Here is a 13565-nt window from a genome sequence, read left to right as displayed (position 1 = left end):
TGAGTGGGGAAGGTGGGTGGTGAGGCCTTGGAGGAGCTGGTCAGGACTGAAGTGAAGCATGTCTGGCCTGGTGTTTTTCCTGAAGTAGTGGTCTGAGAGAGGTGGTCATAAATGGGAAAGTCAAAGATCCTAAGAGGATTCCAGAGGGATTGTATTCCAGACCTGCAGGCACTGTGTATTGCTTACACAGTCATGAGAGGTGGAGTATTAAGTTCTGAGAAAGCTAGGAATCTCTTCTGACTGGAACATAAAATTCATTAAGAGGAATAATATGAGATAAGACTCAGGAAGATAGATGGAAATCAGATTTTAGAGGACCTTAAAGACCAGATCAAGGAGTCTGCATGTCATTCTATTATATTAAGGAGCCACTAAGGACTTTTGACTGTGTCAAGTCTGTACCTTAGGAAGATTGTTTTAACAACTATGTGAGGAATTGGAATTAGGAAAGACTAGAGACAAGGAGGCTAATTAGAAAGATGTTGCAGTAAGATAGGTGAGAAATGATGACCATCTGAATTAGGGTGGTGGCCACGTGAGTAGAAAGAAGTGTGGAAATGAGCGATATCTTGGAGGGAAGAATCAACAAGACTGTAGCTGATGGGGTTGGTGGGGAGGAATCAACAATGACTAGGAGCTTACTAATGTGCATGACTGGGAGGATGGTGGTTCTCTGAATAGAAATAAGGAAGTCTGAAGGAGGGAGTGGTTGGAGGGAGAAGATAATGAATACTGTTTTGAACATGTTGAATTTGAGATGTCATTGAGACATTTAGGTGGAAATATTCAGCAGCCAGTTTCCAGACTGGAGTTTGAGAGAGATCAAAATCACCTGTGGAGGAATGATACTTGGATCTATGGGAGCTGATGAGAGTATAGAGGGTAGAGAGAAAAGAGAACAAGTTCTAGGGCAGGGCCCTAGGGAACATCCATAGCATGGAGGGAGGAACTGGATGATGGTCCAGCAAAGGACACAGAGGAGTAGCTAGGTGGAAGGAGTTCCAGGGGAGAGCAGGGAGATAAGGGAAGAGACAATCCAGGAGGAGTGTGGGTTAAATGATACAAAAATTTTCAAAGGTCAATAATAACTGGAATTTGTATAGCATTTTAAGATTTGCAAAGCACTGTACTACGTATTACCTTATTTGATCCTCACAACTCTGTGAGATAAGTGTTATTTCCCCATTTTACAGAGAAGAAAACTTGGGTTAATAGAGGTTAAGAGACTTGTAGAGAGCTCAATGAAGAGTTGTTACAATACTATAGTCAGAGGGGATGAAAACTTGAGCTAGGGTGCTATCTATGTGTGTGGACAGAAAGGGACAGGTAGGAACTGGTTTTCTCTGCTACATGGGAATACATTTTTCCTTCCTTGTTTGATTTTCTACCCTGGTCCTCTTAGTAGCTATTGCAAACCTCTCCTCAATGCTTCCCATCCTCCCCCCCCCCAAAACCTTCTAACTCAGCAGATGTTATTGCCTCCCACTTTACTGAGAAAATAGAGACCACCCACTGTGAGCTTCCTCTTTCCCTCCACTCCTCACCTCAAAACCTTTCCATATCTTCATGCATCCTCTCCTTTATTCCTGTCTCTTAGGAAGAAGTGTACCTTCTCCTTGCCAAGGTCAGCTCCTCTACCGGAGCCCTCATTCCCTTTCCCTCCCATCTTCTCTAGAAGCTTACTCCTTCAATATTCTCCCCCCCCCTTTCTCTCTCTCTGTCTCTGTCTCTCTCTTTTTCTCTCTGTCTCTGTCTCTCTCTGTGTCTCTGTCTCTCTCTCTGTCTCTGTCTCTCTGTCTCTCTCTGTCTCTCTGTCTCTCTCTCTGTCTCTCTCTCTCTGTCTCTGTCTCTCTCTCTCTCTCTCTGTCTCTCCTCTTTTCCCTCCTCTTCTTCTCTGCCTCTCTCCTCATCCCCCTACCCTTTCTCATTCATCTTCAATCTCTCCTTATCTACTGGCTCCTTCCCTGTTGCCTATAAACATTGTCAGGTCTCTCCCATCCTTAGGAAATCTTTACTTGATCCCACCATTTCTTCAAGCTATACTGTCCTGTATTTCTCCTCCCTTTCTCAAACTCCTAGAAATATCCATGATCACTCATTGCTTCCACATTTTCTCCTTCCACTCACTTCTCAATACCTGATCTCATCATTCTACAAAAAGTACTCTCTCTCTTAGGTTACCAGTGATAACTTAACTGTTGAATTCAATGGCCTTCTTTTAAACTTTATCTTCCTTGATAGTGGAGGCTAGGTAGGGCAGTGGGCAGGGGGCAATGTAAAACATCATTGTATTTGGAGTCAGGAAGACCTGAGTATTCAAATCTTTCCTCAGACACTTACTAGCTATATGACTCTGGGCAAGTCATTTAACCTCTGTCTGCCTCCATTTCCACAGCTGTTGTGTGGATCAAAAGAAATAACATGTAAAGCACTTTGCAAACCTTAAAGCACTATGGAAATGCTAGCTATTGTTATTATTAGCCAAAAATGGAGTTACAAGAAAGGAAGGAAGGAGACAGTAACTTATTAAGCCCTTTTGGTTGTAGTTGCTGTCGAGTCGTTTTAGTCGTGTCTGACTCTTCATGACCCCATTTGGGGTTTTCTTGGAAGAGATATTTGAGTGGTTTACCATTCACCATTTACCATTTCCTTCTCCAGTTCATTTTACAGATGAGGAAAATGAGGCAAAAAGAGCAAATGAGGGTTAAGTGACTTGCCCAGGGTCACATAGCTAATAAGTGTTTGAGGGCAGATTTTAACTCAGCTTACTATATACCAGGGTAGCTAGGTGGCACAGTGGATAGAGCACTGGTCTTGAAACCAGGAAGACTCATCTTCCTGAGTTGGGAGAATTTATCTAGAAGATGAGATTTTAGTTGAGGGAAATCAGAAGTCAGAGTGGAAGAAGAAGAATGTTCCAAGAATGGGACACAACCAGAGAAAATGCCTAGACCTGAGAGATGGAGTGTCTTGTTCATAGAATAGCCAGGAGGCCAATGTCACTGGATGGAAGGGTACATGTTGGAGGGTAAGATAGAAAACTGGAAAGGTGAGAGAGGGCTGGGTTATTTAGGACTTTGAATATCCAACAGAGGATTTTGTATTTGGTCCTAGAGATTCCACAAATGAGCAAAGTTTCCCACAGTCTGTCCCAGACTTCAAGGTCAATTTCTTCTGGGAAATCCTTAAAATAATTCTATCCCATTTTGTGCCAGGAAATCAGAACATTTTTTTGTACCATCTGAGATTACACGAGAACTTGCATGTCCAAATGAGCTCTTTTTTGCCCTCCCCAGTCTGGGAGGTTGATGTTTGTCTCCTCAAAGATGCTTCCACTTTCAGTAAATTGCAGGAAAGGGGCGGGGGGGGGGGGGGGTCCTGTTTTGGGAAGTCCCTTCAGAACCAGTTAGCATGCATAAGAGAAAATGTCTCCTTGCTTTAGAGGGCTAGTGCCCCCTCCTAGAAGAGATCTTTTCTGATCCACCCTTTATTAGTTCTTTCCCCATGCCTACCCCAGCCCTTGAAAATATCTTCATATTTCTTTTTTATGTATTTTAATAGTCATAGCTTTAAATTCAATTTAACATTTTTTTATATTCCTGTCACAGAATACTGTTCTTTAGCCCAGTAAAGAGAGTACAAAAATAAAAATGACACCATCCCACACCTCAATCAGTAAGAATTCAAGTTCCTAAGATGTGCCAGATAAGGGCAGCTAGGTGGCACAGTAGGTAGACCACTGGGCCTGGAGTCAGGAAGACTCCTCTTCATGAGTTCAAATCCAGCCTCAGAAACTTACTAGAACTGTGACCCTGGGCAAGTCATTTCCCCCTGTTTGCCTCAGTTTCCTCATCTGTAAAATGAACTGAAGAAGGAAATAGTAAACCACTCCAGGATCTTTGACAAGAAAACCCCAAATGAGGGGTGGCCAGGTAGCACAGCGAGTAAGAGCTCTGGCTCCAGTGTCAGGATGACCTGGAGATCGAATCCCGGGCTCAGACACTTAGCACCCACCCAGAAACACCTGGCTGTGTAACCTTGAGCAAGTTACTTAACCCCGATTGCTTAATAAAAAAAAAAAAGAAAACCCCAAATGGGGTAAAGAAGAGTCGGGTACAACTGATAAAGACTCAACAACAAAAATGTGCCAGGCCCTCTGCTAGGTATTCAGGGACACAACAACAAAACTAATAACTAGTATTTATACAGCTCTTGAAGGTTTACAAAACTCTTTACAAATATCATCACATTTTAATCTCATAACAACCCTGGGAGGTGAGTGTTACTGTTATTCCCATTTTACATATGATTTTACAAATGGGAGGCTGGAATAGATTAATGTTCTCTTCTGATATTCTGTGATTAGGTTGTCATTCTCTGAGAAGAAGCCACCTATTCAGTATGATTTGGATTATAGGTCTAGAAATGGAAGGAATCTTTAGAAGTAACTGCCCTCCTGGCTGTGCCTCTGACTTTAACAACACACCACAGCTGGAGTCTCACCCTGGAAACTCCTTCAGTGCCTGTGGCTTCCTCATCCTGAGACATCCCTCTGCCATGCTGGTCCCCTTCTCCCATTGGTGAGTTCCTCCGTTTTGGGGAAGGGTCTAGGATGGCCAACCTTTATTCTCTTTCTGACTGTGCTTCTGACTTTCCCTACTCCACATCCCCCCAGGGCAGATACCTTCATTTCCCCCCACCCCACCCTCATCTTCTCCCTGCTTTTCACACCTTTTTATGTGTTGTCTTCCCCCATTAGAGTGTAAGCTCCTTAAGAACAGGGACTAATGGGGGTGGCTAGTTGGCAAAGTGAGTAGAGCACTGACCCCGGAGTCAGGAGCACCTGAGTTGAAATGTTACTAGCCATGTGACCTTGGGCAGGTCACTTAACCCCAATTGCCCTGCCTTCCCCCTCCAAAAAAGCCCCCCAAAAAGAGCAGGGACTATTTTTCTTTTTTTTTTCCTGCATTTTTATTTATTTATTATTTATCCTCAGCATATAACACTGTGCCTGGAACATAATAAGTGCCTAATAAATACTTATTACCTTCTAATACAATCCCCTCATTTTGTAAGAGGAACATGCTGTAAAACTTGTCTAATCAAAAACATCTGCTCCCATGAGAACATGATCTGAAATTCCCAGAATTAAAATCACCCTCCAGTTGACCAACAGAAGTAGAGTCATTATTTCAGGAAGGCCCCTGTAAAAATACAACTTCTCATGTTAGCCATCAACCTGAATTGACATTCAATGTCCTAGCATATGGGTTTTGCAGTCAGTTCAGCATCGATGCCCCAAGGAACAAGGAATGACCTTTAGTAACCAGTCAAGTGAAAGAAGAGAAGAGAACGCATCTAGGGGCAAGGTCATGTTTGTACATGAACTAGGTAGGAACAAAGTCATGTACGTGAGCTCAGGATGATCCCACTCTCCCCAGAGACCAAGGTAGGATTAAGTTTTGGGAGAAATATTTGTACTTGCTGTATCTTTGACACAAATATCCCTTTGTAAAAGCTAATTGAACTTTTATTAAATGGAATGGAAGAATTGTTCAATCACTGGCACCTAACAGTGAGGAGAACACAACAGTGGAGGTCTCAAACTCTTGGCCTTAGAAACACTCCAATCTCTCAGGATACTCCCTAGAACCTGGGGGGAGCTATAGCAGGTCTGGCTCTGAGAAAGTGGCCAGAGCATTCTGGCTATAATACCAGACCAGATGGATCAATTAAACATTTTTTAAGTTTAAGTTCCTCTTATGTGTCAGGAACTCTACTAAGTGCTGGGGATACAAAAAGAAATGAGTCCCTACCCTCAAGGAGCTTACAGTCTTATGGAGGAGACAAAGCAAACAAATACATACACAACTAGCTACATTATAGAATGAATAGGAAGTATTAACAGAGGGAAGGCACTGGAATTAAGAAGGGTTAGGGGTTGGGGGCGGCCAGGTAGCACAGCGAGTAAGAGCACCAAGGGCTCCAGTGTCGGGATGACCTGGGGATCAAATCTGGGCTCAGATACTTAGCACCACACCCAGAAATAACTGGCCGTGTAACCTTGAGCAAGTTACTTAACCCTGATTGCTTTAAAAAAAAAAAAAAAGAAGGGTTAGGGGCTTCCAGTAAAAGGCAGGATTTTAGGTGAGACTTAAAGGAAGTCAGTAGCCAGAGCTGAGGAGAGAAAGCATTCCAGGCATGGCAGAAAGCCAGAGAAAATGACCAACCCTGAAAGATGGAGTGTGTTGTTTGTGGAACAACCAGGAGGCCAGTGTCACATCCTGGGGAGCAAGGTGTAAGAAGACTAGAAAGGCAGGAGGGGGCTAGGTTATGAAAGGCTTTGAATGCCAAACAGAACATTTTGGATTTGATCCTGGAGGCAATAGGAAGCCACTGGAGTTTATTGCTCGGCAAGCCGGGGAGGGTTTGACATGATCAAATCTGTGCTTTAGGAAAATCTCTCTGAAACATAATAATACTTAATAAATGCATTAACATGGCAAAATCAATCAGTCTCCACCAATAAGCACTTGCTAATGGCTTACTTTGTGCAAAGCAACTAAACGTTGCCTGAGATCAGAGGAGGAAGGTCATTACCAGCTAGGAGGATTGGGGAAGGCTTTGGGGACAATTTGGCATCTCATTTGGGTTCTAAAGTACAGGTAACAAGTCAAGAGGCAAGAGTGAGGGAGGGTATTCCAGGCATTGGGATTTCTACTTGTTATTTGTCCTTCATTCTCAAAGAGGACCATGACATGAGGAAGATGACAACATGCAATTGAATTGGAGTTAAATGAGGAAGGGCTATGCAGTCACCAGCCTCACTTTCTTCTCTGGAACCATCTGGGTCTGGTGGTAAGATATAGATCAGAAGGACTGCAGATGGCCTCAGATGCGCTGGGGGACCTCGGCCTTTTTAAGATAAGTTTTCCAACAGGTCTGCGTGTCTTTGCTCTGTTGCCTATAGGTATTGGGAACAGACAGAGCAAATTCACAGAGGCTAGAGGAGTACAGGAAAAAAGGCAGAAAGATGTTAGAGGGGGAGTAGGGATAAGTACAAGGAGGAGAGGGACTGGAAAGGCAGGCCCTGGGGAATAAGTGCCTGGGGCAGAGGAAGGGCACTGGGAGGGAGATAAGCAAGGGTGAGGTTAGTTGGCCTGGAGCCTGGCCCTATTTACCACACTGCCAAGTCCCATTATTCACACTTTATCACAGACCTGGTTACCTGGAGGAAGACAGGTCTCCCATCTCCCTCCCACTCTGGGGCTACAGGGTGCCCTCTCTGGAACTTTAGACACTGCAGGAAGCCAAAAATAATATCAGAAAAAAATAATCTCTCTGCTCATTGCTGGTTGGGAGTATTGAGGGAACAGGAAACAAGGCGTTTGCAGTTACCTTCGTAACTCATTATGCATGAAGAGGTTAGGTTCATTGGGAAATCCAATTCTGAAAACAAGTCTCTAGCAAGGCCAGCTTAGAAAAACCTGTGTATCCTCATCCCACATGGTAGAGATAGGAATCTACCTCCCCATGTCTCCTAAAGCACTAAACAGTTGCCCAATATTGGCCCGATTCAGAAATCCCTTTGCTTCTATAAACATCCTCAGTGCTGGTTTCTTCCCAGCCTGTCACTTTCCCTGGCTATCTCCCCCTCATTCTGATATCCTAGATCCTTCTGCCTAAGATGGAGCAGATTTCTTGTAATCAAGAGTCTTGGGAAAGCATCCACCCAGAAACACCTGGCCATGTAACCTTGAGCAAGTTATTTAACCCCAATTGCTTAGGGGTGGCCAGGTAGCTCAGCAAGTAAGAGCATAGGCTCCAGTGTCGGGATGACCTGGGGATCAAATCTGGGCTCAGATACTTAGCACCACACCCAGAAATAACTGGCCATGTAACCTTGAGCAAGTTACTTAACCCCAATTGCTTAAAAAAAAAAAAGAGTCTTGGGAAGCTGGGATTTGCAGCCAGGGCTAGCTCAGGGTTAGAGTGGCCAAAATCAAGATGAAAAAGATAGAACAAGACCAATAAAATAAGAAAAAAGACCCACAATTTTTTTTTAATGTAGCCATAACTTAACTAGAAATATGAATAAGGGGAGTCTAGGTCTGACGGATCAGGCAGCTCATATGCCCAATGGGCAGCAACCCTGATCTAGGCAGAAATATGATGTCTGATGCCTTCTGAGCTCTTCCCCCTCCCTGTTCTATGTCCTAAAATCAGGAAACATACGGTAGGATGTCAGACTTAAAAGAGAGCTTCATGGCAATCTGCTATGGTCTCATTGTACAGAAGAGAGAATGAAGGCTCATACAGGGGAAATGACCTTCCCAAGGTCACACAGTCTCTTAGGAGAACCACAAATAGAACCCAAGGTTCCTGTCTCCAAAGTACAGTTTTCTTTCCATTATTTCACAATGTCTCTCTTTTCCCCTCCTTTCTTTCTACCTTTTTCTGAGTCTGTGTCTCTGTATCTTTTTTTAGGGTTGGGAAAGTGGGGAGCAAAGATCAGTTTAGAGCTTTTGTGCCATTAGAATTGAATAAGGCCTTATAATCTAGTCACATGATCTTACGATCATAGACACACAGGTGGGAGGAAGGTCATTAAGTCTAATTCACTCAGTTTTATAGATGAAGAAATTGAAAATGGGAAAAGGCACACAGTGAGTTTGGGGCAGAGCTATAACTCAAGCCTAGGTCTCTTGTCTCCCAGCCGGGTGTCCTCCCCACTATACCACAGCACCATTTCTTGCCTTCTTCTCTCTCACTAGTGCTTAACTGACTTATATGGGAAACGGCCAGCCCAATCTATGGCTAGCAATATCCAAATGTTGGAAACCAATTCTGCCAGTCACTTTTCCTCTCCTGTGACCCCAAAACACAATCAGACACAAATGGTTTGCTCATCTTTTCTACTCTGTGTGTTTGGAACATTGCAAGAAAAGACCGAAGAGCAGAAATCAGAGTGATTTCAGGGAATCAGCCCTGGCTGAAGTTAAAATATGGAGGGGAGAGGCCTGTGAGGAAAATAGGAATGGGGAACAGAGGAGAGCAAAGCAAAGTCCAGTGGGGAGCCAGAACTGTACCCAGTGTTGGTGTAAGAGATTAATCTTGATGTTGTTGTCTTTTGAGGCAATGGGGGTTAAATGACTTTCCCAGGGTCACACAATCAGTTAATATCTGAGGCCAGATTTTAACTCAAGTCCCCCTGACTCCTGGGCCTATGCTGTATCCACTGTACCACCTAGTTGCCCCTAATGTTGTTATTTTGAAGAGATGTAGCATGGGGGAAGGGGAAGGGAATAAGTTCATATGGCACCTATTCTGTACCCATAGCTGTGCTAAGCCCTTCACAAATATTATCCCATTTGATCTTCACAACAACCCTGGGAGGTAGGCTCTGTGATTATTGCCATCTTACAGGTCTTGGCAACAGAATAGATATGGGGGTGAGAGATGGGGGATGGTAATCCTTCTAGATGGGCATGTTTGTAGGCAGTAGGAAATGAGTCAGTGGAGGAGAGGTTGAAAATAAGTGATAAAATGGGGATAACAAAGGGAAGAATCTCTTGGAAGAGATAGGACAGAAGGGTTTACTCAAACAGGTAGAAGGATGAGCCACGTAAAGAGTAAGGTCACTTCATCATTGGGTGAAGGAGGAGACAGTGGCAGAAGCATCTGAGTGACTAGAGATGAGGAAGAGGGGAGAAGAGAGAGCTCACAGCAAATAGGCTCAATTTTTTGTCCAAAATATGTCAAGGATCACTGCTGAGAGGCCGAGGGAGGGGGATCCATGAGAGGCTCAAGGAGGAATGTAAAAGTTTAGCAGAGCCTCTGTGTGTCACGGGATAGTGAGTTGATAAGGAAGGTATAGTAAAATTGCCTAGCAGCAGTGAGAGCTCAATTAAGGTTGTGTAACATAAATTTATAGCGAACCAAAACACTGCATAGTTTTCTCCACCTTTGTTCTGCAGCTTGTGGTGTAGGAATAAAAGTAGCAGGAGGGGTAGGAGTGATCCAAGGCTGAGGTCTGGCAATAGGGTAAGAAGTTTAAGAATTCATGAGATAAGAATGGTGAGGGGTTGAATTGATTTCACCCATGAGTCAAGATAGGGAAAAGAGGAGAAAGTGACTAATTCAGGAGAGATGGCCTGGGAGAAAATTGAAGGATCAGATGATTGGAGGTCACACTTTGGACAAAGAGTATAGTTTTGTAAGGGAAGGCTGAGGTAGAGGTGAAAAGTCAATAGGTTTTAGAAAAGGGGAATTTCAGAATTCTTGAACATAAAGGAGGTACATTTGTAGGTGATAGCAAGATCAAGGGTATCTTTGTATGTGGCTGAAATGGGGTGAAGGAGTAGCTCATGGGAAGTGAATAGGTTGAGGAACTGAGAGGTTAAGGTATTTGAGCAAGAGTTAATATGTATGTTGAAGTTCTCTAAATCAAGGACAAGAGTTGGATAGGAGAGAACTTATGAACCATGTATCAAACTCATTGAGGAAGGAAGAAGAATAACATGGAAGACTATAGACAGTAACTACCAGGATTTTGACTGGGTGGTAGATATGAATAGCATGAACTTTAAAGGAAGAGAGATTACTGAGTAATGGAGAAAAGTGGAAAACCTGGAAGCGGCCTTGGGAATCAAGGAATATTCCAAGTCTCCCACCTCAACCAGTAAGCCAAGGAGAATGAATGAAGGTGCAGCCACTACTGGAAAGGGTGATTAGGAGGCTGTGTCATCTGTGGGTGGGTGGGTGGAGGTTTCAGGAATAACTAGTAGATGGAAGGAGTCACTCCAATTTTAGTTATTAAAAATCTGCTTTATTTCTTGGTCCTTTGAAGTTGTTGGGATAGAACAGTTGGACAACTATCAAACACAACAGTGCCACCATCACCTTTCTTGCCACCTACAAAACAGCCATAATCTCCTCCATCCTTTACAAAGTCTTCCAATCATGCCATACTCCCCTGTTATCATTCTCTGCCTCTTCCTTTCACAGCCTTAAACCCCATCCTCCACTCCACACACACGTACAAATGACTTCTCACCCGCTAAATCCAATTCTGTTTCCTCAGCCCTCATATTATCTGACTTCTTTTCAACTTTGGGCCTCTCCACCACCGTCTCCCTCTGGACTCCCTTGGTGTCTGTGACAGTGACCTTTCTTGTTTCTCCTTTGTATTTAACCACTCCTCAGGAACCTTTGCTACATCATCATCTTTCTTCTACTCACTGAGTCTGAATGTTTCCCAGGGCTCTTTTCTAGCCCCTCTTCTGTCCTTAGACTCTCTCCCCTAGTGATCTCATCAGACTTTATCATATTTATGCATATGATCCCCCAAATCTAGTACTAATCTCTCTTCTGAATTCCACCAGTTGTTAGTGCCTCTCCCTCTTTAAATGATTTTGTTTTTGCTTACATGTGTACATGTTGTATTGCTCTCCCTTCCAGTAGAATGTAAGTCGCATGGGGGCAGGTACTAGTCCTTTGCTGTCTTTATCAGTTAGCCAATAATTATTTATTACATAATATTTATGATTCAGGAACTATGCTTAAGCCCTGGGGATACAGAAAGACAAAAGACAGTCCATGCCCTCAAGGAGTTCGCAATCTAATGGGGATCTATAAAGAGGATAAATAGAAAATAATCAATAGAGAGAAAGTACTAGCATTAAGAGAGATGGGTAAAGTCTTCTTGTAGAAGGTGGTATTTTGTCTGGGGTTGAAAGAAACCAGAGAAACCAGAAGGTAGTGTTGACGAGGGAAGGCATTCCAGTCATGGAGGACAGCCAGTGAAAATGCCCAGAGCCCCCAGGTAGAGTGTTTTGTTCAAGTAATAGCAAAGAGAACAGTGTCACTGGATTAAAGTCTGTATGTTGGAGAGATGGGAAGGGTGTAAGAAGACTAGAAGGCAGGGTCTGGGTGGGGGGGAGGTTATGAAGGGCTTTGAATGCCCTTTGAACACAATAAAGTAAGGAGAGAGTTGTGGCAGGGAGACCAACTGAACAGCCATTGCAATAGTTCAGGCAAGAGGACACTGAGAGCCAGCACCAGGGTTTCAGCAGTTATCAGAAGAGAGCAGGGGGGCCAATCCCTTCTTGCCTCCCTTGGTGTTTGTAGCCCGGGCTGTTGAAGGCCCTGTGGCCCGTGGGAGCCGCGTGTCCGCCGGCGGCCACCTTACGGACCGACCCCCGCCGCTGCTTCCGCTTCCTCCACAGAGCGAGCCGCGTGTCATGAAGCCAGGATTCAGCGCCAGAGGGGGAGGTCGGGGCGGGTTCGGAGGTCGTGGAAGAGGTGGTGACCGAGGGGGCCGAGGAGGCTTTAGGGGCCGAGGAGGCTTTGGGGGACGTGGCCGTGGTGGCTTTGGAGATCGTGGGGGCCGAGGAGGTGGCCGAGGAGGGTTCCAGTCACCTGGTGGTCGGGGCAGAGGCCGGGGAGGTAGAGGAGGTTTCCAAGGAGGAAAGAAGGTCACTGTGGAGCCCCATCGACATGAGGGAGTTTTTATTTGTCGAGGAAAGGAAGATGCCCTGGTCACAAAGAACATGGTTCCCGGGGAGTCAGTCTATGCTGAGAAGAGAATCACTGTGGAGGATGGTGAGGCGAAGTTGGAGTACCGAGCCTGGAACCCCTTCCGATCAAAGCTGGCTGCAGCCATCCTGGGCGGAGTGGATCAGATCCACATCCGCCCTGGGGCCAAAGTGCTGTACTTAGGACAGCATCAGGCACCACTGTCTCGCATATCTCTGACATCGTGGGCCCCGAAGGTCTGGTCTACGCCGTCGAATTCTCTCACCGATCTGGCCGAGACCTCATCAACGTGGCCAAGAAGAGGACGAACATCATTCCTGTCATTGAAGATGCACGACATCCCCACAAATACCGGATGCTCATTGGGATGGTGGATGTGATTTTTGCTGATGTAGCCCAGCCGGACCAGTCCCGAATCGTGGCTCTCAATGCACACAACTTCCTGCGCAACGGTGGACACTTTGTGATCTCCATTAAGGCCAACTGCATAGACTCCACAGCTTCCCCAGAAGCCGTGTTTGCCTCCGAAGTCAAGAAAATGCAGCAGGAAAACATGAAGCCACAGGAACAGCTCACCTTGGAGCCTTATGAGCGAGATCATGCTGTGGTGGTGGGTGTGTACAGACCCCCCCCCCCAAACAAAAGGAAGTAACTGCCAAGGAGCTGGCCCAGCCCCGCCCCCCTCCCCCCCCCTCATTTTCTACTCTAGCTGTTTTGTGTCCGATCTTTGTATTTTCTATTAAAAGGTGTGACCCCCCCCCCCAAAAAAAAGAAGAGAGCAGGGGGAGTATTCAGGAGATATTGCAAAGGTAAAATCTACAAGCCTTGGTAATAGATTGGATATAAGGGGGAGTGGTAAGAGTGAGGAGTTGAGGATGACACCTAGATTGCCCACCTAGGGGCCTGGTAAGATGGTGGTACCTCAAAGTGATACGGAAGTTTGGAAGAGAGAAGAATTTGGGGGGAAAGGTGAATTCAATTTTGTACATATTGAGTTTAATATGTCTACAGGACATCCAGTTTAAGAT

The 13565-nt window shown here is 44.9% G+C and overlaps 1 pseudogene; it reads left to right on the top strand.

Moving 5' to 3' along the window:
• Positions 1 to 12088: 12088 nt before the first annotated feature.
• LOC138150321 (rRNA 2'-O-methyltransferase fibrillarin-like) lies at positions 12089 to 13205 on the top strand (annotated as a pseudogene).
• Positions 13206 to 13565: the final 360 nt, after the last annotated feature.

This window comes from Petaurus breviceps, unplaced genomic scaffold, assembly GCF_028583685.1.
Source record: "Petaurus breviceps papuanus isolate PSGF00001 unplaced genomic scaffold, PetGlider_PUasm1.0 90865, whole genome shotgun sequence".
NCBI classification, from domain to species: Eukaryota; Metazoa; Chordata; class Mammalia; order Diprotodontia; family Petauridae; genus Petaurus; species Petaurus breviceps.
This window is presented reverse-complemented; position numbering and strand designations above follow the sequence as displayed.